We start from the raw sequence: 25640 nt of genomic DNA, 5'->3' as shown, positions 1-25640 counted from the left end.
AAGCATTTTGTGCACGGCAGCCCCGCGGGAGCAAGATGGCGGCTGCGACACTAAGCGAGGAGTCCTGGAGGAATGGGGGAGGGGCAGCCGCCCATAGCCACTGAACAACGCCGAGGAACTGTCAGCCCGAGCGGCGGTGTGGTACCGTAAAGCTATGAATATTTAGGCCATCATTTATCCATACAATCACTATTGAGCGGGGGCCGAGGGCGCAGAGTCGCCGGGAGGCTCCAGAAGACACGAAGTATCAAAGCAGTAAGGAGCCCCGGGGAGCGGAGAGCGGGGAAGTGAAGCGGAGCGAGGGTGGAAGCCCGGATCCCTCGGCTCACCTAGATCTCAGTCGGAACACTGGAAAGAAAGCAGCCCTGCGTGTGGGGGCGTGAGTTGGGGCACGGGACTGTAGCGTTGCAGCTCCGCATCAGTGAGTGAGCCAAGCACTCTGGGGCTCCGCACTCTGTCGCAGAAAGGTGGAATCAGCGGTCTTAAAGGCGACAAGGCGGCCCGCTGAAGAAAAGCCACGGAGCGGATTCTGGTCTCGACAGCCTCTTCCCCCCTCCCACCTTAAACTGACAGGATTGGCAGCCCCAGGAAGAGACGAGCAGTGAAGCGGAGTGGAGTGGGGGTGCGGATCTGGGTCCCCCGGCTCACCCAGCTCACAACGCACAGTAAGAACATCCGAGAGGACACTGCACTGCGGAGGGTGTTGTGTGGGCTGGGGCGGGGGGCTGTGGCGCTGCAGCTTCACGCCAACTAATGAAGCAAGCCTGCCGGGGCTCCACACAACCTTGCAGTATGGCGGAATTAGCGGCCACATATTGGACAAGGTGACCCGCTGAGGAAGAGCCGCGGAGCGGGGTTCGGGGCGCGGCAGCCCCCCCGCCCCCCACCTCAAGCGGGCAGAACTGGCGGAAATTGGGGCAAGGAGTCCGAACCCAGCACATTACGCACATTACCGGGGGGCCAGTGCTACAACTTAATAACACAGGGAGCTCTAGTCAAAAAATACCAAAGAATCTACTCATCAGGCTTACAAATTCCTCCCACCTAACAGCAAAGTGAACACACGAGGAGTACGCCAAAGCGGGTGAGTCGGAGTCTCGCCAGAATGTCTAGAAGCAGGAAAGCGTCAAAGCAGACAGATATTGCCACAATGATGGCCAACGCACCGATTGAACGCTCCAAAAAAGGGGACACTCACGATACTCTCCCTGGTGAGAAGGAGCCCGCCAAAGAAGCATCGGAGTCCAATACATCTCAAATGGTAACTAAGACGGATCTGCGGGGATTGCTGGAGGCCTTGACGAAGGAAATCCACAAAAGTACAGAAGAAGTAACACAAAAAATAATCTCCCTAGACAAAAGAGTGAATGATGTGGAGAGAAGGATGACGGAGCTCGAGTCGGAAGTCTGTGACCAAAGATTTGAAGGAGAGAACGACAGAGATAAAATCAGAGCTCTGGAGGAGAGATGTGACCTCCTAGAAATGAAGCAAGAAGACGCCAAAAATCGATCACGAAGAAACAACATACGCATTAGGGGGATACCAGCCTCCATTCCGGATGCAGAGCTGAGAAGCTACGTCTCCCAACTATTGAGCTTCATCATAACCCTACCAGGTGAGGCATCCCTGGAGCTGGACCGGATGCACAGGATGGCCCCTTCCAACTTCCCTCCGGATGTCCTGGTAGGGGTTCATTTCTACCAAGTCAATGAAGAAATCATGAAGGAAGCAAGACATATGGGCCAAATAACGTTCCAGGGATCCAATATATCCCTATACCAAGATTTAGCAAACTCCACACTTCAGAAACGCAGAGCCATGAAAAATTTCACAGAGTGGCTGAGGGGGAAAAAAGTTTCCTACCACTGGGGATTCCCAACATCGGTCAGGTTCAACTGGGAGGGTACTCAGAGGCAAATCCGATCGCAAAAAGAGGCCGACAAATTCATGGGGGTCGGTGGAACAGAAGAAGGATAGGACTCTGAGGAACTATCCCAACGACAGCACAACAAACCGTCTGATGGAGAGTGGTCAAAACCTGCAAGGCGACGCAGGCCACCCAGGAAAAACCTCACTCCGAGTTGAGATATATAGGCAAAAGCCCACCAGATCAAGGATGAATAAGCACACCGAAAAGCTGCGGGAGGAGCGGCTCCACGTGCTGAAATGAAGACATAAATCCGATACTGGAGCGTCTGCGCGCGAGGGCACAGAAGGCACCACACCAAGCAAGGGGGGAACATGGCTTCCGCCCGCACGGTTCACGGTTTTCTCGGCGGCCCAGTTGGCCAAGTTGGGCGCATCGGCGCCACCAGTTCCCGATGGCAGTGGAATGTTGTCCAGTCTGCCGGCTTGTTCTAGAGGGTGTTGGGGTGAAAGAAGGGTCTTTCAAAAGCTAAATGAACAATCTGGATCCATCGGCTTCGGCCATGCAGACCAAAATCTACGGTTACATCACAACGAGTCAACAACAACAATGAAGAACCACCATCAAAACGCCGCTCAACAGGCGGACAGGGGTGTCAACAAAGAAGATAAAGAAACAAGAGAATATGTCTGACACAAGCACAATAGCGATTCTATCTTGGAATGTACAAGGGCTCAACTCTCCAAGGAAGTGGAAATCTGTAGAACACAGACTGGGTCAATTAGCAGGAGATATTGTGCTGCTTCAAGAAACGCACTTACTGCCTGAAGACGAACATAGAATCCGATACAGCAAATACCGGAAGTCATACTTTGCCTCCTCGGGACAAAAGCAAAGGGGAGTGGCAATATTATTAAGCGATAGAGTACCCCTAACAAGGGTAACCATAAAAAGAGACCCAAATGGGCAATTCCTTCTGCTCAAGGGAATGTTCGAGGAGCTCCCAATTACAATAGCCTCAATCTATGGACCCAACTCAGGTCGGGTAGCCTTCGTTGAGAATCTGATCCCCCACCATTTTAGCCTTCCAAGAGGGCCACCTGATCATAGGGGGGGGGACTTTAACGCAATACTGAACCCCCAGATGGATAAGACTCTCCCGCCCACCAAATTAGACTATTCTCAAGCACTCTCACTAGCCAAGCTGCTAAGAGAGACAGAAACAGTAGACGCCTGGAGGCTCTTCAACGGATCCTCAAGAGACTACTCCCATTACTCTGAAGTGCATAAAGGCTACTTGAGAATTGACCTGATCCTAATCTCAGGGATCATTTACCCATGTCTGGAGGCAGCGACAATACACACTTGCATGGTCTCGGATCACGCGCCAGTGTCGGCGAAACTAGCAATATCGGGGCAAAAGCTCCCACCACAAAGACACTGGAAACTGAACGATGCTTTACTACTGGACGAATGCATAAGGGTGGAGGTGGAAAACACGATAGACAATTACTTTAAAGAAAACACCACGGATTCCTCTCCCATTAATATCATCTGGGACGCGATGAAGGCAGTTGCCAGAGGCTCTCTAATCAGTGCCGGGGCGGAACGCTGAAGAGTCCCGAACATAGCGGTTGCCAAACTAGTGGAGAAGGTGAATAGCCTGGAGGCGGTCCTGAAAATTCGATACACAAGAAAGACCGAAAGAGAACTCAGAAAGGCCAAGACAGCGCTGGAGATGCATTGCGCCGATCGCACCGCTAAATCTATAGCCTTCACAAAGCAATTTAATTATATGAAGGGGAACAGAGCGAACAGAGTACTGGTACAGAAACTGAAAAAGGTCCGAACCAGAAATAATATACTCACAATAACTGGACTGAATGGCAAGGCCCTCTACACGGAGGCGGAGAAAATGTCGGAATTGCTGAGGTATCACTCAGAAATCATGAGAGGGCAGCCGACAAAGATAGAGAGCTTACCAGAATATCTGCGCTCCCTACCCAGGCAGGACGCAAAGCAGCTGGAATACCTCGAAAGGCCTATATCGGAGGAGGAAATAATCAAACCCATCAAAGCATTGAAAACAACGGCTCCCGGACCCGATGGTCTAACGGCATCATTCTACAAGAAATACGGATCCTTGTTCCTCAGCTGAAAAGACTATTCAACTCTTTCTTGACATCCGGCAGCGTCTCCAGGTCAATGGCGGAATCAATGACGATCCTGTTGCATAAACCCGGGAAGGCGCCTGAGCTAGCAGCATCCTACCGCCCAATCACGCTTATGAACAATGACGGTAAGATTTTTGCTAAAGTACTGGCGGGCAGGCTAAACACGGCTCTGCCGGGCCTAATTGACTGCGACCAGACTGGGTTTATCACTGGAAGAGGGGCAAATGACAATATCCGCAGAACAATAGACATTGTTGAACATGTCCACAGGTCTGGGGTCGGAATGGCAGTGATCTCATTGGATGCTCACAAAGCATTCAACATGATAGACTGGGGGTATATACGGGCGACCCTGAAGCACTTTGGATTTGGCCCAAACTTCACCAAATGGGTCATGGCTAACTATAAAATTCCCGCGACACAGTTAAGGGTTAATGGCGGGAGGTCGGAAGCAATACAGATACTGAGGGGAACCAGGCAGGGATGCCCACTATCCCCATTATTTTTTGCCCTATCTATGGAGCCTTTTGCAGCTAAAATCTGGCAAAATACCATGATCAGAGGGGTCCAAATTGGGGGCAATGAATATAAAATTGCGTTATACGCTGATGATGTTCTGATAACAGCATTGAATCTGGCAGCGTCTCTCGACGCCTTATGGAAAGAAATAAGTGACTTCGGACTGTTATCAGGATTTACAGTTAATCTAGATAAATCAACAGCCTTAGCGATTAATATCGCTAAACGGGAAAGAGAAGCCCTCCGCCCACGAATGCCTATTCCATGGGCGGAAAAGGCAATAGACTACCTAGGCGTGAGAATCACTAAGGACCCTACCCGTCTAAACATCGAAAATTTCCCACACCTAATTACGAATCTTAAGAACGATCTGAAATCATGGCCCTCTAAAGACATCTCCTGGTTCGGCCGCATCTCGGCCATAAACATGAACATTATTCCTAGGTGGTTATACACATGCGCTGCAGTCCCGACCCGTATCCCAGGATCGGTACTGGTAGACATGCAAAAGAAAATGCAGGGATTTGTCTGGGGGGGAAAAAAGCACGCATCTGCAAGCGAATAATGTTACGGTACAAGGGTTTGGGGGGGCTGGGGGTCCCAGACATAGCCAGGTACACCCTAGCAGCACAACTATCACATGCGTTCACATGGTTTCAAGTGGTTGATCCTGCGAAACGGAAGCAGATTGAGGAATCCTGGTGCGTGGGCAACCCCGCGGACCTTCCACATCTGCCAGAGAGGAAAGGACAAGTTAACAGGGGCCCTCTAACAGCTACAATCACGACAGCCCGATGCTGGAAAGCAGCGGCTCGAAGATGTGGCGGCCGGGAACGCTAGGCCCTCTATCACCCATCTGGAATAACCCAGAGTTCTCACCGGGCTGTAGCCCCAATAACTTCCAAGCTTGGAGGGAGGGGGGGATTACTTAAAAAGAGCGATTTCCTGGAGGAAGGCCAACCCATCCTATTCGAAAGATGCAAAGAGAAATTTGGAGTAGGGTAAAGGGAAAGATTTTATTACTCATAGATAAGGCACTGGCTGTCTAATAGAGCGGTGCGCGAGAAATGCTCAAAAGAACATACGGCTCTGGAGAGCACTTTCACGGCCCCCATGAAAAGGAGTAGAATATCAACACTATACCGTCTCCTGGACAGGGTGGACCCCTCCAAAAAAGAAAGGTATATGACTGAATGGGAGAGGGATCTGGGTATGGAAATAGAAGTGGAAGAATGGGCAAAAATATGGCCCAGGCTGCATAAAAGCTCGCAATGCATTACAAATAGGGAGGGGGGCTATAAGCTATGCTATAGATATTATGTGACCCCGGTACAAATTAACAAGGCTCATCCACAGCTCTCAGACCACTGCTGGCGAGGATGCCCCGCCACCGGATCATTGTTTCACATGACATGGACATGCCCAAAGGCGAAGGCATATTGGAGGGAGATACTTAAGCACATTATGGATATTACGGGACTCACCATTCCTTGGGACCCGGGGATTGTTCTCCTGGGGGAAACAGAGGGAGGGGCATTACCGATATCAGGCCACATACCCTGATTGTGTACGCACCCACTCCTGGCAGCGAAAATTGCCATGGCCCGCCTGTGGAAACACAAAGACGGCCCATCTATAGCATTATGGTGGTCCAAATGCTGGGACATCGTAGTAGCGGAAAGGGTAACTGCAATCCGGGACAATACGCTTACCAGACACAGGAACACCTGGGACCCATTTATGGACTACGCATCCAGATTCCGAGCTCTGACTAGAAGACCACCACTCACCAGGTGGCTACAAAGCAGCCCCCTGTATAGACTGCGCCGCATATCACAGTCACACCCATTCCCCCCAGAAGGATGACTCAACCTGCCAAGCCCTAGCAAATCCTTGGACATCCGAACATGGCCACCACAAAGCAAAATGCCTGTACTAATTATGATATGCTGGTTCTGAATGATGTAATTCACTGATCAAATGCTGTTGTTGATGTAATGAATCTGTATAACTAATAAAATGTTGTTATGAAAAAAAAAGTGCACAAGCAGTACGGATAAAATGGAAACCTGGTGTGATACTACCACGGGTTAAGCAGTGCCCCATGTCTAGAGAGATTGATGGAGGGATTTATGAAACCATTATGGCGTTGTTGAAGTAAGGCATAATACAACCTTCTGTGTCCCTATGCAACACAGTCATCTGCCCTGTGAAGAAAGCAAAGGGGTTCAATTGGAGGATGGTCCAGGATTTGCACCCTCTGAATAACATTGTTGAGGCGCAGTTCCCGGTGGTACCGAAACCTGCTACCATTCTCTGTAATATCCCTACTGGGTCGACCCACTTCTCAGTGATTGATTTAAAGAATGCATTTGTCTTGGTCTCTTTACACTGTGATTCTCAGTATCTCACAGTGTTTACGTATCATTGTCAGAGATTAGAGCACAAAAGGTTGCCCCAGGGGTACTATAAATCTCCAGGTGTTTTCCATAAGGTGGTTCAGATGAATTTGGGGAATTTACATGTGTCCAGTACAGTTTTACAGTACGATGACTTCTAGTGTGTAGCACTTCAGAAGAGCAATGTCGAGGCAATTCAATAATGCTCCTCACCCTGCTTGCGGAGAAGGGGTGCAAAGTGGACAAAGAAAAATTGCAATACTGCCAGACAGATGTAGTATATTTAGGGCCAGTGATATTGCCCGCAGGCAGGAAGGTAATGCAGAGAGCCACTGCAGTTCAGAATACACCCCAACGGTGACAGTGAAACAAATGCAGCACTTCTTGGGACTAACTATTGTAGATCATGAATCTTTGATTACTCTAGTTACATAAGGCCCTTACTGCAGGAACTTATGGGAGCACAGAAGGTGAAGGGTCCGATAGAATGGTCTGAAGAGATGGTGACCCACTTTTCCGGTCTTTGCCACTCCAAATCACAAGAAACAGTTTCATTTATTGCTCATTCAAATGGGCCTGGCCCAGCAAACATCACTGGGCTATAAACCTTTAGCGTACTACAGCAGACTTCTAGACCCAGTGATGGAAGGACAGTTTCCTTGGGAACAGGCTTTAGCGGCTTTTGGAATTCAAAAGTCTTCAACCATTACCATGGGTTGCATGGTAACATTGTATGAGGAGCATGTCGTATTTGCGATCTTAGAAAATCCCAAGTCCACTTTGACGACCAAGATAGTCATGGTGTATGAGGAATTCCTATCAAATGCTTTCATACATCCAGTACGGTTTCACCTAGTCAAACCCGATTACATTGTACACGACTGTGCGACTTATGAGGGAGAAGAGGAAGAGAGGACAAATGTGAAGGAGGATGCCTTAGTGGGAGGTGAGGTACTTTTTGTTGATGGGTCCTCGGCAATTAATCAGGACACTGGTGAGAGGCATACAGGTGCAGCCACTGTGAGCCTTGTGGATGGGGAATACCAGGTCAGGATGTAGAAACGGTTGCTTTCATATTACTCTGCAAAAGCGGTGGAACTGGTGGCACATAGAAGCGCTGGAAATGAGTAAGGGAAAGGCAGTCACTATTTATTCTGTGTCTGCGTATGTAACCTCCACTGTACATTCAGGCTTGTCAAAGTGTCAGACAGAGAAGGTTGTTTAGGAGATCTGACGGGACCCCTGTCCAGCACGCTGTGCTGTTATCCAGATTAATCAAAGCGCCAACACTGCCCACAGAGGTAGAAATCGTCAAATGCGTTGTGCGCACACTAACCGTAGTAACTCAACAGCGCTTGGAAATGATGCTGTAGACAGAGCGGTGAAAGAAGCCGCATATTTGCCAGTTTCCCCGAAGATGGAAACCGTGTCCCATCAGGTACAGTTACCAGCCCCATACACTGGGGTCCCTTCACTCCAGATCATGGAAATACAGGGAAGAGCACTTAAGAATGAAAAAGGACTATGGGCAAAGAGGGAATGTGCTCTCTCGTCCACGGATTTGCTGTTGAGACAGGAGCTTACGGGAAAGGTAGTAATGCCTGTAGAGCTGATTCATGTGGCTCTAGAGCAACTACACTACCTGTTGCATACTTCTCAGTGACAAATTGCAGCAGAGCCCCAGGAGGAATGGTTCATACAAAACCTCCAAGAACAGGAAAGTAGATGTGTAGGGAACAGTATAGTATGTCAAGAATTAAAATACTGTAAACTCCATGAGGACAGTAATAGGAATTTTGCCCAGGCTCTCTCGGCCATTTCGACAGCTCCATGTAGATTTTCTAGACATGATTCAAAGATGCAACCATTTTCACTATCTCATTGTCATTGTTTGCCAATTGTCCCAATGGCTCGAGGTTGGTACCTGCGTACACCCTGATGCTAAGTATGCAGCTACATTTTTAGTGAGAGATTTCCATGGTGGGGAATTTGTGAGGTCCTGAAGTCTGACAATGGGACCCACTTGTTTAATGCCTTGTTCTCAGAAATCACTTTGAAAATGGGGATTAGGCACAGTTTGTGTTCAGTGTACCACCATCAGGCCAACACAATTGTAGAAAGTCTGAATGGAATTCTTAAAGTCTGTCTATATAAATTATGTAGTGTTTTGAATAAAAATTGGTACTATTGTTTGCAATCGTTCAGTTTTATTTGAGAAATCTGCCAGGGAGAGATCACCATCTCAGTCCACAAGAGATGGTGACTGGGTGGACGTTACATACATCACTCTCACCTGCATGCACAGAATCAGATGCACATAAGTCAGGAGAAATTGGTGAGGAGTTTAGGGAATACCTTGGGGCTTTAACAAAAAGTGTCAGACTTCACAGGTTGTATCTTCTCATCAACAGTCTACAGAAGAAAACTGCAAATAATCTAACGATCTACACCAGCCACAGATGCTCCCCGAATATCTGTGTTCGTCCACACCTTTGTTAATAGCTGCAACAAGCAGAGTTACCATGGGCCCCATCGTGAGATTTTCACAGTTCCATCTGCTGTGAAGGTAGAGGGCAGCAGGAGCTGGGTCAACATTAGTGACGTGCAAAAGGATGCTGGTGCTCCTCCACCGGCCCAAGAACAGACTCAAAGTTAAGTATGCCCTAAGGATTCGCAGTTCGTTCCAGTAGAAAAGGGGGGAGCAAACAAAAACCAGAAACTGTTATAAAATATCAGGCAGAATTTGGAATTAAAATGAATATTAGGATGATTGACTACATATTTTTATCATTTTTCTGATTATTGTGTTCCGGCATGACAGACAATAAAAATGTGAATATTTTTACATTTTTTATGTATCCAGTACTGCAGAATTTGATGAAGTATCATTAAGACCACAAAGAAGTGTTGATTCTGACTTCATGGGCAATGATGATGATGATCGAAATTCAGATCAGACAGTAGATGCACATGGCTTTGCAGCAGATAACGTATGGTACAGCCATATGAGGAGATCTGTAGGATTTTGCAACATCTGTTCTCTTATCCCCCATGTTTTGGGTATCCCGAGGATATTTATCCGAGACGAGAGAGAGTTAGCAGAGTCACTGTGTCTGGTGCATCTAGCTTTGTGCAGGGTCTGAGGGCAGTTTCAAGGGCAATCAGTCACATCATCTATCCTACATGTTGACGAGGAATGTTCGACCACAGATCATAAAGAGCAGAAGAATGTGCGTTGTACGCAAAGAGTCCACTTGAATTTAGAAGGTTCCATCATAATCAACAAACGATGGGAGCAAGGGGTGAAGAGTTGCAGAGCTGGAGCAGTGAGGGGACCTTCAGAAGAAGGGAAGTTAAAAATTAATCAAGAGTGTTGAAATGTATGAACAAAGAAGCTAAATCATCTGACCTGGCTCATGGAGCCTGAGAAACCTGTTAAGATTCAGTTACTCACACGTTCTCTGTGTTTTAAGGGCATGGTGCATGTCGGCACAAATGGGAACTACAGCTGCACGCTTTGCATCGCTGATCTGGCTGGTAGTACATCTGTGCTTCTTGATGTGTCTTGGGCCTCCATCCTGTCGAGGTGCATGCAGTCTCACTACGCTACATGTGCCTGTTCTTGTTATCCCTGAGGCACATTTGATACTTGCCTACTGTAAGGAACTCATGGAGGCAAAAGTAAAGACAGACAAGTGATCACAGTTCAAGGATGTTTATTAAACTTTATGCAGGTTGGAAAAACGCCTAATCTAAACCTAAATCTAAGATGGGAACAAGCGTCGACCATCAAATGAAAATAAGGCAGTCCCAGTGGCGTTGTGTCAAAATAAAAAGGGCCTATACTAAGAACCCTATTGCCAACCTTAAAACTAATACAAAAAGTGGTGTGGGATGGTTTTCAAGAAAAGAAAGAAGTGTTCACAAATAATATGTCAGGATGCGGTAGTGTGGGTCTCCCTTCTCCATGTTTTGACCACAGGGTAAGGTGGGATCTTGGAGCACAGCACAGTCTTGAGCTCTCCCAGCACGAGACGACAGTTGTGCTTTTAGCTATTAGGGTCGTTAATGGCGAAGTCTTGTTTCCCTTGATAGGCTCTTGCTTTCGAGGGCCTGGCGTAGTCAACTAACAAAAAACAAAGTTCCTTTTTTACATATTCTCTGCAGGGGATGGATGCACCCCTGCGTCCCCCTCTTCCGGGCACTGAATCTTCTCAAATCGTATCTCAAAATAACAGTTCCTTCTCTCAATGGACTTATGGCTTCTCCCCTGGATCTTCCTCGATCAGGCTTGGACACAACAAAAACTGTTCCTATCAGTATCAAGGCCTTCGGTGGTTTGCCTCCAAGGTCCGAATGCCTGATAGCTTTTGAAGTATCAAAATAAAAAGTTCTTTCATAAAGGTATCCACCCCTGGAGCCCCCTCTTCTGGGTGCAGACCCTTCTCAAATCTTCAGCCTCCCGCCACCAGGTTCACTATGGCTTATCAACTTTGGGTGATGGCTTCACCCCTGGGTCCCCCTCTTCCGGGCACCGACCCCTTTTTACTTTCAGCCTCCCTCCTCTGAGTTCACTATGGCTTGTCTTTTCACTTACAAATCTTAATGTCTTTTTAAACAGTTCCAGTGGACATCTCTCCCTCGGGTTCACCTTTGTCAACACACTGTTTCTTGGGACTTTAGACTTTGCCCACTTCTCGCCAGCATCCCTCTTCCGGGATCACTCTTGCCAACTTCACCTTCACATTTACTTTCAATGTTTACGGGATTCACGTCCCTCCCTTTCTCATGTTGCGGGATTCACTTCCCGTGTTTTCATTAGAGCTCTTAGGTCAAAGGCTTTCGACTGTACATGGATTTTGCTTGACCTCCTGTAGGACCACTTTGACCTATCTTGGCGGCTCTCATATGGCTGTTACGCTCACCTGGCTCCCACAGGGGCGTCGGTCAGACCCGGACTGCTGCAGCCTCCACCCACGTGATGCGTAGTGCAGCGATGACTGACTGGATCTGCCCTCCTAATCTTGTCTGCTTGACCCATAGAAATATTCTCCTACAAGTGGAGGGATGGATTTAGCCACTTGTGGATTCAAGTGATAGCACCCCCACTGTCCTCCCCACTAATCACCTCTGAAGTGCCCTCTCAGCAATCTCACATTCTATTTTTGAAGGATGAGCCCTCCATCCTGCAAAGTACGCAGGGGCGCGTTGATGACCAGTTACTTCACTGGCCTGAAGATATTGGAAGAGTTGTAGACGAATCCTGACTCCATAAGGTCCTGGCAAAGAGCCGTAAGTACATAGTTCGTAAGAGTTCAAAATGTCTGGAATTCACTCCTGTCCAATTCCTCTTTTTATCTTGCAGCTTTGACCCAATAAGAAGATTGACCGCTGAAAGCGCTCCGGTGAAAGTGTGTGTTACCCGACACTGTCCGGTAAATAATGCCAATGGTTAAACTTGCTGCTTTCTCCTTTTCTTACAGGTGCGGCATAAGAAGATGTGGCGTGCTGATGAATAATACCTCTGGCAGTAAAATCAGGTAAGCATATGTCGGCTAAAGAGATTGTCCCTGTCGGTTCTCTCTGCTCACCTTGTTGTTTCTTGTCCCCCTTAGGCGCCGGAATTCGGAGATGTAAAGATGGAGACAGCGCCAGATCAAAGAGATGTTGCGTGGAATGGTGAGTATGGCGCGGCGCTGCTGCTGGCGATGCGACGCGTTTAAAACAAAGTCTTTCCAATGGCTTGAAGATGCGATGAATCCCGGATCAGGTAAGAAATCAGGTAATACTCTTGTTCTAACATTTGCTTCTTTCCTTCTTTCTGGTGCTCCAGGTTCGAGGCCGGCGTGGCAGAAGGCTGGATGCTGCTGCTGGCACGGTGAACGTTACGCTGCTGTATGCAGAATAACGCGAAGCGTGTGCTGCTCTTCGGGCATGGTTTAAATAGCCTCCAAAAGTAGTCCCAGGTAGGTATTCCTCCCCGACCACACCCGAGTAACAAAATAGTCCCTAAGGTAAAGTAGTCCCTTCCAAGCCTCACATGGGCTTGGATCTTCTTGCAGCATGGTCTGCATCAGGTAAGTGTGCACCTATGAGCCTGGCGCCTATGGCACCAGGACTGATGTCCCATATGAGCCTGGCGCCATAGGCGCCAGGACTGAACCCAGGCAGCCCCTAGCAGGGGTTGCTGGGTTTTCTCAAAGCAACATGATGCCTGCTCCCGGGGCTGATGGACGTGGTCTGGATGCCCGGGGGTATGCATCATGACAACGGCCTTCTAGTATCTGTAGTTTCAGCCAGACCAGGATTGACCAGAGTCTCTCGAGTTAGCACCCATGTGGCGCCAGTTCCATCTGCAGCTGGTCTCCCCTTTAACACTTTTACAATTCATTGAACTTGGTTCAAGTGGACACTTTGCGACATTCATTCACCACAGCCCGGCTCTTATCGGCTCTCCCCCTCGACTCACCGGCTGTGATGAATCGATTGGCTCTCCTCGTAACTGGAGAGAAAGCCGGTACCACTAAAGTGGGAGTCTCCCTCACTCCTGCATATCAGGGTCGACACGCTCTGTGTACCGTTGACATCTGTTGCAGCACACCTGGGCTATTGTCCTCATTCTTACGAGTCACTCTGCAGAGGTTTTGCGGGTCTGCGTCAAAAAGGGCAAGGTCGTGTCTCTCCTGGTCAGCCTCTCGACATTCGCCATCTTTCTCCTCCTCTTGAACTCCCAGTCCCGGGTAGCTGTCTCGTCGTGCGGTCTACCTTGCTCGTACGGTGCTTTCTTGCTCCACCTTTTATCCCCGTTGGGAAAGTAGAAGGCCATCAGGTGTGTGTGATTTTGGCTATTTGCCTGACTCTGCCTGACCCTTGTGTCGGTGCATGTCAGTGTCATGATCCCACCCAATGAGCACAGTGCATATTCAGGCATCCCAGATAAGCCAGGAACATTACCTCAGTCAGTGGGTCTAAAGTGGGTGTTAGATTGGTATACATGGCATTTGCACCACTCCCAACATCAGTTTCCATAGACTCTCATAGTGTTAACATTAACCTTATACTCCAAACATGGCTTCTGCAAGATCCAATTCATATCTGACAGCACGTTCCATTGATATTGCAGAGGGAGCTACTTAAGCCCTGCCTCCGCTGAAGTGCTGCTCGCTTCTCGACTTCTTCGATGACAGCGGGTAACGCTACCGACGCTTTCTCCTCACAGAACCTGTCAAAAGGAGAGAAATATTAAACATTAGTTTTACAAAAAAAAGACAATAGAATCTCAGTTTATAGAAAAAACTTACCGGACCGTAGTTTTCTTAGAAGCAGTATCTTCAGTCAGCAGTGGTCGTTTATTACCGCAGCGGCTCCTGTCAGAAGTTCCTCTCATAGCCACAGCATCTTCAGTCAGAAGTTTTTTCCGCTGCCTCCGCATCATCCGAAAGGATTTTCCTCAGCTTACCGCAATTCTACAGATAAAAAAAAGAGGTATTTAATTAACCAAAGAACGGAATAGAAAAATACAAAAGAAAGTTAAATAAGCTTACGTACCTGAAGTATTGCAAGTTTCTCTCAGCAGAGTTTGTTCTGCGTTTTTCCTGAAGACTGCAGTTATTCCGCATAGTTGAACGTACGTTCCTCAGCCTAAGTAACTTTGTAGTCTTTTGTATCCATAAACTTTTCCGAAAACTGGAATCTGACAAAGAAATGTTAATTGTTAGGAAGAGCGATCTCTCCAATTTAGGGATAATTACAAGATATAAAGAATACAGCGTTTTTACCAAGATACTTACCCAAAGACATTTTCAGGAAAGGTATAGGCATTTCAAGGCGAACAACTATTTAATCATCAGCATTCCAAGACTCCATTGTATTCCATTTCAACGCGCCCCCTGTAGAAACCAGGATGGCGAGCTCCACACATAATAAACACAAGTAAGAGGGGAAAATTACCAAAGTATATATTATTTAGGCAGCACCTTCTCAGTAAACAGATGTTATAGCCATTCTATTGTTCTTGTTCTACTAGCTACTAGCTTGTTCTACTAGCTACTACATTCTACTAGCCAGGCTCCTTTTCTGCATCCACCCGTGATCTCTTGAGAAAGGAATGAGCACTGTGTTCCTTCAGGCCAGGCTCACTGCAGGTATGAACTTCTGTGCACATGCGCAGTGTAACCCACATTCTACTAGTCAGGCTCCTTTTCTGAATCCTCGCGAGAAAGGAATGAGCGCTGTGTCCCTTCAGGCCAGGCTTCCTGCAGGTGAGACCTTCTGTGCACATGCGCAGTGTAACCCACATTCTACTAGCCAGGCTCCTTTTCTGCATCCACCCGAGAGCTCCAGAGAAAGAAATGAGCACTATGTCCCTTCAGGCCGGGCTTCCTGCAGGTAAGAACTTCTGTGCACATGCGCAGTGTAACCCACATTCTACTAGCCAGGCTCCTTTTCTGCATCCACCCGAGATCTCCCAAGAAAGGAATGAGCGCTGTGTCCCTTCAGGCTAGGCTTCCTGCAGGTGAGACCTTCTGTGCACATGTGCAGTGTAACCCACATTCTACTCGCCAGGCTCCTTTTCTGCATCCACCCGAGATCTCCCAAGAAAGGAATGAGCGCTGTGTCCCTTCAGTCAGGCTTCCTGTAGGTAAGACCTGTGCACATGCACAGTGTAATCCCACTCTGACGCCCTGGCCCCCCTCGGAACCATCATGGAGGTGGCAGTCTTGGCAGAGCCCTCGCGGGCTTCCAAGCAGCACCGGAGCTTCCCTTCCCCTAGTCCCGCCTCCCTGTGCCTCCCCCTGACCCTGATTGGCCAGCTCCTTCTCCATGGGTTTGGGGTGGATGTTGCTGCACGCCCGCTCCCTGTGCCATTTTCCAGCTTGGCAACAGGTGAGCGGGCGCACTCTGATCCCCTGGCCCCCCTCGGAACCATCATGGCGGCGGCAGTCTTGCCAGAGCCCTCGCGGGCTTCCAAGCAGCACCAGAGCTTCCCTTCCCCCTAGTCCCGCCTCCCTGTGCCTCCCCCTGGCCCTGATTGGCCAGCTCCTTCTACATGGGTTTGGGGTGGATGTTGCTGCATGCCCGCTCCCTGTGCCATTTTCCAGCTTGGCAACAGGTGAGCGGGCGCACTCTGACCCATCTGTCTCCCCTCGGAACCATCACTGGTATCTAACATCTTACCAGGTGAGTGTCGCGCCCCTGAAGCCCAGCAGGCCCAAAATCTAACTTTCTGGCCAAATCCCACAGCCCCCAGGCCCCAGGCCCGTGTGCAGCCCCTCAGGCCCCGCTGCCTTACATGTTTGTCTTCTCCCTCCTCCTTCCCCGCCCATTGTCCCCTGATTAGTGCTCCATCTACGCCTTAACAGACACTCCTAGGGCAGCCCTCTGCCCGGCAGCCCCTATGGCTACGGACCCCGAGGAAAAGAACAACTCCAACAGAGGCGGCTCCAAAGAAGTGTGGCATGGGTGGGGTGTACAGCAATTACTCTACACCAGAAAGCCCCCGCCACTCTACCTTACCTTCCCATAACTTAGACTGCCATAGACTTAGCCCATGCATACTTAGAAAGATATGGTCCACCAGCCGGATGTTATCCATGACAGTATTTGAAATGTTGCCTTGCACTGCTTCCTAACACATTAGTCAATGTTAACAAGTGTCACGCCTGGAGGGAACTGTGGATGCTAGCCTGCGCCGCATCTAGATAGATTTGCAATAGTCGGCACCTGCCTACTTAGACGGAATTAGGAAGACTAGCATACACCACACTTGATTGAACTCGATAGAAAAGTGCTTGTTGGCATGCACCGCATCCAGCTAGAACTCTTAGCTTTGGCTTGCCTCACATCTAGATTGGATTATGAATGTTAGCACATGCCACACATAGATGGAACTTGAATATTAGCATGTATCCAAAAATAGAATTGAGAACATTAGCCCGTGCCGCATCCAGATAGAATTGTGATTGTTAGCATGCGCCATACTTAGATGAAACTGCATTTGTTAGCATGTACCACACTTAGATGGAATTCTTATTTTATCTTGCGTCACATCTAGACAGGATTGTTAATGTTAGCATGCGCCACACCTAGATGGAATTCTTAACTTTAGCTTGTGTCACATCTAGACAGGATTGTGAATGTTAGCATGGACCACACTTGGATGAAATCATGATCACTAGTCTGCGTCCAATCTAGACAGAATATTGAAAATTAGCAAGTGCTGCACCCAGATGAAATAGTGAATGTTAGCAAGCATCACACCTAGACATAATTGAAAAGACAGTATGCCAACTAACCAATCCACTAACAATTTCATCCCTCTGCATACACCTCTCAAACTCTAACCAAACACAACCACAAGCCTAAACCACAGCAATCTGCACAAACTTCACTACAATGCAACAACAAAACAAACCACACAGACTTGCACAACAGAACACGGCGACTGCCGACTGAAAAACACCCCAAGCCCAGCCAACGGACCCACAGGGTGAGGCTGCCAACAGCACATCACTGCTCTCTTGCACTTTTCCAGCTTACTCCCACTAACTCATCCCCCCCCTCCCTTTTTCAGAGCTGCCAGAGCGCCAGGGGACCACTGCAGTGGTGATAGTGTGCGGTACAAATATCCTTTAACATTAACATTATCATTTTCGCAGAAAATAAATCCAAAAAGTGCCCAAGTACAGGTTCACAGGCTGAGAAGGCATTACACTCCCGGGGAGTCCAGGTAAGCGTTACAGAACACAAAGCCATACTTAAAAATACTCCACCTGAGCGTAATGGAGGACACAGGAATTGATAATTTATCCCAGATTTTAGGAGAACTAAGAGCAGAAATCCATGCAGTTAGGTCTGAAACCAATTCTCCCAGTAGAGAGCTGGTGGTTAACAGAACGCACCAATGAATTTGGTCGCCAATTACTACAATGCCAGGCTGGACAAGCACCACTCCCTAGTGGGGTTTCACAGGGTCCCATTTCCATTCCCAAACCGCGTTTACAGGTAATTTTGACCGGGGGCTTTCCATTAGCAGCCCCCGAGAGGTTTACGGGGGATCCACAGCGCTTTGCAGTTTTTATGAACCAATGTGATTTACACTTCCTGTGTAGACCCGTGGTTTTCCCTTCAGATTAGGCCAAGGTGGTATTTGTGTTATCATATCTGGGGGGACATGCTGTTGACTGGTCTATGCCCTTAGTCGATCAAGATGACCCCTTGTTGAGGAATTTCCCAGGTTTTCGGCAGGAATTAGAGAAACTCTATGCCCATCCTGCCCAGGGGCAGGCTTTGGATAATGAGCTGCTCTCTCTACGTCAAGGTAACCAGGAACTGTTGGCTTACATAGCTTCCTTTAATTGATTACTAGCAGAAACTAGTTGGCCTGAGGAGAAGAGAACCACCCTCTTTTATCGAGGATTACGAGGGGAACTCAAAGACATATTAGCACAATTAGTGAACCCTCCTACAGTTTGTGCTGAATTTATAAACTTAACTATACAGTTAGATCACAGACCGCAGAACAGGCGCTCTGATAGCGCCATATCGGAACCTAGGTCTTTCTATGTTTGTTCAAAAGATTGTGGAACTCGTCAGGCGACTGAAAGTCACTCTGAACAAATGCATTTAGGAGGTGTTTGGGGTCCCATTTCTAAGGTAGAAAGAGACTAAAGAAGACAGCAGAATCTATGCCTCTATTGTGGATCAGCAGGTCACCACTTGTGAAATTGTCCAGTGAAACCACCATTGAAACCAGTGGGAGCAGACGACCGGGCAAATAGAAATATAAAAAAAAATAAGCAGAGGCAAAACTCCAACGACCGACAAGTGTAGAGGTCGACTTGTCGAGCCTGAAGAAGGAAATTCAGATCTTTCATTTTGTTCCAGTTGTCTTAAACAGTGAACTTCAACCTTCCCAGACATATGCTCTAGAAGTATATTTGGACAGTGGTGCGATAGGGACCTACATGGATTACGAGCTAGCAGGCAAGATGGGTATTGGTATGCACCAAAAAGCTGTGATAGAAAATGTCACCGCAGTAGATGGGACTCAACTGATATCTGGACCAGTGATGAAGTGTACTGAAGTTTGCACCTTGCTTTGCCAGGAGGGACATTGAGAAAAGATCTTGTTTGGCCTAATTAGTGCTCCACAATTTAAAGTGATTTTAGGAATCCCATGGTTAGAGAAACATAATCCACAGATTGATTGGCTTGCCAAGACCTTAGTATTTATAGAAGATTGCAGACATTCATGCTATATTCAAGATGGACCCTTGGAAAAGGAAGTTCAAGTGATTTCAAGAGAAGAATCCACCTTGGGATTAATAGGAACTCTTCCATCGGAGTACAGGGATTTTCAAGAAGTATTTGAAGAAGAACAGGCTAACATGCTACCCCCTCATCGACCATATGATTGTCAAATTGATTTTATCCCTGGTTTGAAGACCCCATGCAGCAGAAGAACAAGTTACTCTCTTACCTGGTAATGTTCTTTCGATGGGATGGTCCGACGACGTATTACATATCTATGACATGTAATCACCACAGCTGTGCTGCTTCCCGAAAATCTTTCGGCGTCTGCGTCCTGCGTCGATGACGTTGATACGCCGTACTCGAGGACCTCCTACGACGGCCGACGTCACCAGATGTTATAAGTAGGACGCACGACGCCCATAGCCTCAGTTGTAGTTTTTTCCCCCAGAACGTGTGGCACCAATCTTCTGCCAGTATGACCACAGAAAGCCTTGCGGAAACGTAAGCTGCAATCGGATAAGAAATTCTGTAGCGGGGTAGGCAGGGATGGAGCGATATGGAATACGTCCTCGGACCATCAAATCGAAAGAACGTTATCAGGTAAGAGAGTAACTTGTTCTTCGAGGGGATTGGGTCCTCCGACGTATTCCATATCTATGACAGACTCCCAAGCAGTACCAATGTAAGGAGGAGGGAAAAGAATTTAGAATATACAATTTTAGAATGCCCAATAAAATTGCAGAGAAAAGGACCGCCTTGCCAAAGGTCAGATCCTGCCCCCGGATATAATCGAGGGAGTAGTGACGTACAAAAGTATGGACCGAAGCCCAGGTGGCTGCATCACAGATGTTAAGAATGACAACACCCCTATGCAGAGCAGTAGAGGCAGCCATACCCCTGGTAGAATGGGCGCGTATGCCTACCGGAGGGTCCTTACCCGCCAAGCGGTAACATTCGGCAATTGCCAAGATGATCCATCGAGACAAAGTCTGTTTAGTAACAGCTTGTCCCAAACGCCTTCCAGCGTAACCAATAAAGAGTTGATCGTCCACGATGACCCAGGAAATGCGTGAAATGTAGAAGCTTAAAGCTCTCCTAGGATCCAGCCTATGGAGCCTCTCCTCTTCCTTACCAGGATGTGGAGCAGGATAAAATGCCGGAAGAATAACCTTCTGGCTTAAATGAAATTCCGACACCACCTTCGGAAGAAAGGAAGGACTAACTCTAAGGACAACCCTGTCCTTATGAAACACAGTGAAGAGTGGCTTAACTGAAAGTGCCTGTAACTCACTCAGTCTGCGAGTGGAAGTGACCGCAATTAAAAACACAATTTTAAGTGTTAACAGTCTCAAAGGACAAGAATGCAAAGGCTCAAAGGGAGCACCCATTAGAAACTTGAGAACAAGGTTCAGATCCCAAACGGGCAACTGGAAAGGTGACGGTGGGAACACATTAGTGAGCCCTTACAGAAACACAGAAATCAAAGGGATTTTAAAATAAGAACACGCTTAAATAAAGACAGCGCCGCCAGGTAACCTTTAATGGTACCCACTTGTAGGCCCTTGTAGGCCAAAGAAAGCAAAAAAGACAGAACGACAGGAATGTCACATGCACCAGTCGCAGAACTTCCTCCAACGGCAACGGTACAGGGACTTTGTTGCCGGCCGTCTGGCCAAAAGCAACACCTCCATCACGTCTTTAGGGAAGTTCTAATCTTTATACCTCAACCTTTCAGAAGCCAAGCGTGAAGGTTGAGGGATCTGACCTCTGGATGGAGAACCTGACCCCCCCCTCCTGTGAGAGCAGATCATCTCGGTAGGGAAGACGACGTGGAGGGTAGATGGACAAGTCGAGAAGGTCCGGGTACCACGTCCTCCGGGCCCATGCTGGAGCAATGAGGATCATCCGGGAACCGAACCTCCGTAACCTCTGCAGCACTTGCAGGATGACGGGGACTGGTGGAAACGCGTACAGCAGTGGGAATGACCACTCCACCACGAACGTGTCTCCTAAGGCTCCTCTTGGAGAACCTTTCGCACTTCCGGTTGACACTGGAGGCGAAGAGATCCACTTGAGGGGTCCCCCAAAGGGAGAAGATCTCCAGGAGAATCTCCTCAGCCAGCTCCCACTCGTGAGAGATCGTGCTCTGCCTGCTCAGAGCATCCGCTGTCTCGTTTTCGTCTCCGGCCAGATGAACTGCCGAGATCGAAATTTCCTGCTGGATGGCCCAGAACCCGAGCTGCATCGCCTCCCTGCACAGAGGAAGTGACTCTGCCCCCCCCTTTTTGTTGACGTAGTGCATGGCCACTGTGTTGTCTGTCAGCATCAGGACATTCTTTCCTCGCACAGTCGGCAGAAAAGCCTTCAGGGCAAGCCTGACGGCCCTCAGCTCCAACAGATTGATATGGAGTCTGGACTCCGACGGAGACCAACGACCGCTGACTGTCAACTTGTTGGCATGAGCTCCCCATCCCGTGAGGGATGCGTCCGTCACGGTCGTCACCTCCGGCCAGGGTAGCCAAAAAAGAGCCCCCTTCATCAGATTGCCTTTGACGGCCCACCACAGAAGGTCCTGGGCAACCGAGGACGGCACCTGAACAGGGTCCGACATCCTGCCGGAGGACTGAGACCACTGGAGCTTGAGTGCCCATTGCAAAGATCTCATCCGCAACCTCGCCTCTGGCACCAGAAGAATGCAGGATGCCATGAGGCCGAGCAATCTCAAGAACCTGAACGCAGGGAGACACTGGGCATGTCGGAACTTGTGCACCATCTGCTGAATGTGATGAGCCCTCACCTGGGGAGGAAAACACTGCCCCAGGGACGTGTCGAGCACTGCTCCGATGTACTGGAGCCGCTGAGTTTGCGTCAAGTGGGACTTCTTTAAGTTGAGGGAGAAGCCCAGCCTGTGAAGGGAGCGGCAGGTGACGGACAGATGATCGAGGACTTGCTCGGGAGAGAGTGCCCCGATCAACCAATCGTCCAGGTAGGGGTAGACGTGAATCCCCCCTTTCCTGAGATACGCTGCCACCACCACCATGAGCTTGGTGAAAACCCTCAGGGCGGAGGTCAATCCGAACGGCAGGACCCGAAACTGAAAATGCGAGTCGCCAACCGCGAACCTCAGGTACTTCGTGTGCTTGGGATGGATCGGCACATGAAAATAAGTGTCCTTGAGGTCGAGAGACACCAACCAGTCCTGAAGTTGAAGGGCCTGGAGGACTTGAGAGAGAGTAACCATCTTGAACTTGTCCTTCCTGAGGAGTTTGTTCAAACCGCGCAAGTCCATGATGGGTCTCAATCCCCCGTCTTTCTTCGAAATCAAAAAATAAGGGGAATACCATCCCTTGTTGCTCTCAGCTACAGGCACCAGTTCTATGGCACCTTTCACGAGCAGGGATTGAATTTCCTGCGCAAGGAGCAGATCCGGACTCTTCAAAGAGAGATTCCCTGGTGAATTGTCGTGAGCCCTCTGCCGGAAAGGAACACAGTAGCCGTGGGTTATGATCTCCAGAACCCACACATCTGAAGTAATGGCACGCCATTCTACAAGATGCTGCGCCACCCTTCCCCCAACCGGCGAAGCATGGGCCTCATGACTGACCAGAAACAGCTGTGGCGTTGCCTGAGGGCAAAGAGGCAACTGCTCGCGCGGCCTTGGCACCTCGAGTACCTTGTTTTCCACCTCTGGCACTCCTACGGGTGCCCCTTTGAGTTGCAGCTCCTCTCGCTTTACTAAAGGATGAGTAATAACGAAAGGAACCTCCCCTCCACTGCAATCAACTAGGGCAAAAAGGCGGAGGTTGACGGACTGCAGCGCCCAACGACTTTGCTGCAGCTTTGGAGGTCTGCAACCTCTCAAGGCTCTCGTCAACCTTGCTGCCAAAAATATGTTTACCATCAAAGGGCATGTTGAGGAACCTGGCTTGCACATCAGGACGAAACCCAGACTTCCTCAACCACACAAACCTGCGTATCACTGTGCTCGCCGCCATGGACCAGCTGACGCAGTCTGCCATGTCCAAACCCGACTGAACGGACTCACACATGGCATCCTTGCCATCCTGAATAATAGAAAGAAAACCATCCCGTTCATCCCCTTCGGGAACATGTTCACCCGCTAATGAAATACAGTTCCACAGTGTGTGTGTGAAACGTGACAAGGCACATACGGAGTTGGCCGCCTGAAGAGCCATACCCCCCTGAAGAAAATACTTTCTTCGCCCAGCCATCAAAACGCTTGTCGTCCCTATCAGGAGGGATGGTAGGATACGACGCCTGCTTTGCTGGGGCTGTAGCCGCCTGCACCACCAAACTCTCCGGAGTGGGGTGCGTGGTCAAGTAGCAGGGGTCACTACTGGCTGGGTGGTATCTTCGCGGCAAAGACTTGCCCACTGCTGGGAGACTCTCCGGAGCAGTCCAAGCCGCTGCCACCCTTCTTTGCAGAGCCATATGGAATGGCAGTACCGGGTCAGTGGGTGGACCTTGGTCAAGGATATCCGTCAGGTCATTCTGCACAAAATCAACTGGGGGCGCCGACCACCCCAAGTAGTCCGTGACCCTCGACATAAGGCGCCGGTACGATGACTGGGCATGGGTGCCAGGCTCAGGCCTATAGAACTCCACCTCCGGAGAGGTGTCCAGACCACTGGCGTCATGCAGTGACTGACGCAAGTCCTCAATCTGGCTATGACCAGAAAGAATCTCATCTGGCACCGTGCCCGGAACCAACCCATCTTCAGAATTCTCTTCCACCTCGCAAATATACTCCATAGGCTGGAAAGGGGGCAAAGAACACGGGAGAAAGACATGTTTTGCCTTGGCCAGAGGCTTTCTAGGGGGTTCCCCCGTGCCACGGGGTACCTCCGACACCACAGCGTCGAGGGCGTCGAGTGAAACAGCGTCGACTGAATCGGCGTCGAGCGCGGCACCGACAACATCAACGGCTTCGACACAGGCCTCGAGGGTGGAGCCCCGAGCGTGTCCTTTGACAGCCTGGGCGCCGATGGCATCGACGACTTCCTGAGAGGCGGAGCCTCGAGAGAGTCCGTCGACGACCTCTTTGCCACCGGCGTCGATGTCTTCTTCAAAGACTTCACAGGTGCACACGGGCTCGACTCGAGCGCGTCGAGTACCGGGACCTGGAATGGGCATGACGATTCCCCTTGTCCGAGCGGGACCTCTCGCGTGAATCGTGCCGACCACCCGAGCCCGAAGGCGTACGAGTAGTGTCTCCAGTATGGTCACGACCGACCCCTCTCTGAGGCGCGGAAGGACCGGAGCCCTGTGGATTCAAGAATCGCCAACTTATTCTTCCCGAAGGAAGCCCATTCCTCCGGAGAGGAACGCTTGGTGGGATAAGAAACCCGCCGACGGGCGGAGTCCTCGGACGAGGACGGGGAAGGCGACCGATGACGGCGCTTCCGGGAATGCCTCGAAGAGGCAGAGGAGTGGCGGGACCCACTCCGGGACCGAGACCCCCTAGACTTAAGACTACGATGCGGAGAGTCGCCCCTCGAATCGTCCGTCGAAAGCCCAGTGGACCTCGCCTTCCGAGGCTTGGACACCTTACCGACCGACAGCTTCTTCTTACGTTCCCGCAAGGCCTTGGATGTAAGCGACTGGCAGTCGACACAATCATCCGTGTCGTGGTACTCCCCGAGGCACCAGAGGCAGGCGTCGTGCGAGTCCGTCACCGACATCTTGGACCCGCAGTCCCCACACTTCTTGAAGCCCGGACGCGGGGTGGAAGAAGAGGAAGACATCCCGACAATACTTCACAAACGAACAGGTTCGAAGAACCGAAAGAACAGAAACTCCAAAGAGTCGAGGCGCGCCGAGATCTCCGAAGCGAACATGTTCGCGGAAAAAACAGAACTGAGGCTACGGGCGTCATGAGTCCTACTTATAACATCTGGTGCCGTTGGAGGAGGTCCTCAAGGACGGCGTATCGACGCAGGACGCCGAAAGATTTTCAGAAGCAGCACAGCTGAGGTGATTACTGTCATAGATATGGAATACGTCGGAGGACCCAATCCCCTCAAATCCCCTTTTAGCATTCGGGATAGAGGGGCATTTTCCAACCCTCTTAATTAATAAAAGTCTACATCCAAAAATATGCCACCATTGTGTCTGAGCCTTGCTTCTGCATCATTATAAGGTTTTAGGGCCAGCTACCACTCAAAGATCAGCAATCCACAAAAGAGTAGAGGTTACCCACCAAAGTGCCCCAGCACATAATCCGAATGTCAAGCTGCTGGGCCATATGCACTGGTCCCATTCCCTTTCCAGGGACTATATCTCATGAGAATGAAGAAAAAAGGGATGGGACGTAGGAGCACATTGCTTCAGCCACAGACAAACTACTCTGAGCTGCCAAAGAACAGCAAAGACCTAAATCAACTTTCATGCACAAAAAACAAAAT

At 49.4% G+C, this 25640-nt stretch overlaps 1 protein-coding gene across 4 annotated transcripts in view; it reads right to left on the bottom strand.

Annotated features, from left to right (window-relative positions):
- Nucleotides 1-25640, bottom strand: part of AGTPBP1 (ATP/GTP binding carboxypeptidase 1) — a 2604148-nt gene that overhangs the window by 1978528 nt on the left and 599980 nt on the right. The gene's annotated exons all lie outside the window — the stretch shown is intronic.

Source organism: Ambystoma mexicanum, chromosome 6p (assembly GCF_040938575.1).
Source record: "Ambystoma mexicanum isolate Mex_15411 chromosome 6p, UKY_AmexF1_1, whole genome shotgun sequence".
In the NCBI taxonomy this organism is placed as follows: Eukaryota; Metazoa; Chordata; class Amphibia; order Caudata; family Ambystomatidae; genus Ambystoma; species Ambystoma mexicanum.
The sequence above is the reverse complement of the archived record's forward strand: the minus strand, read 5'-3'. Positions and strand labels throughout refer to the sequence as shown.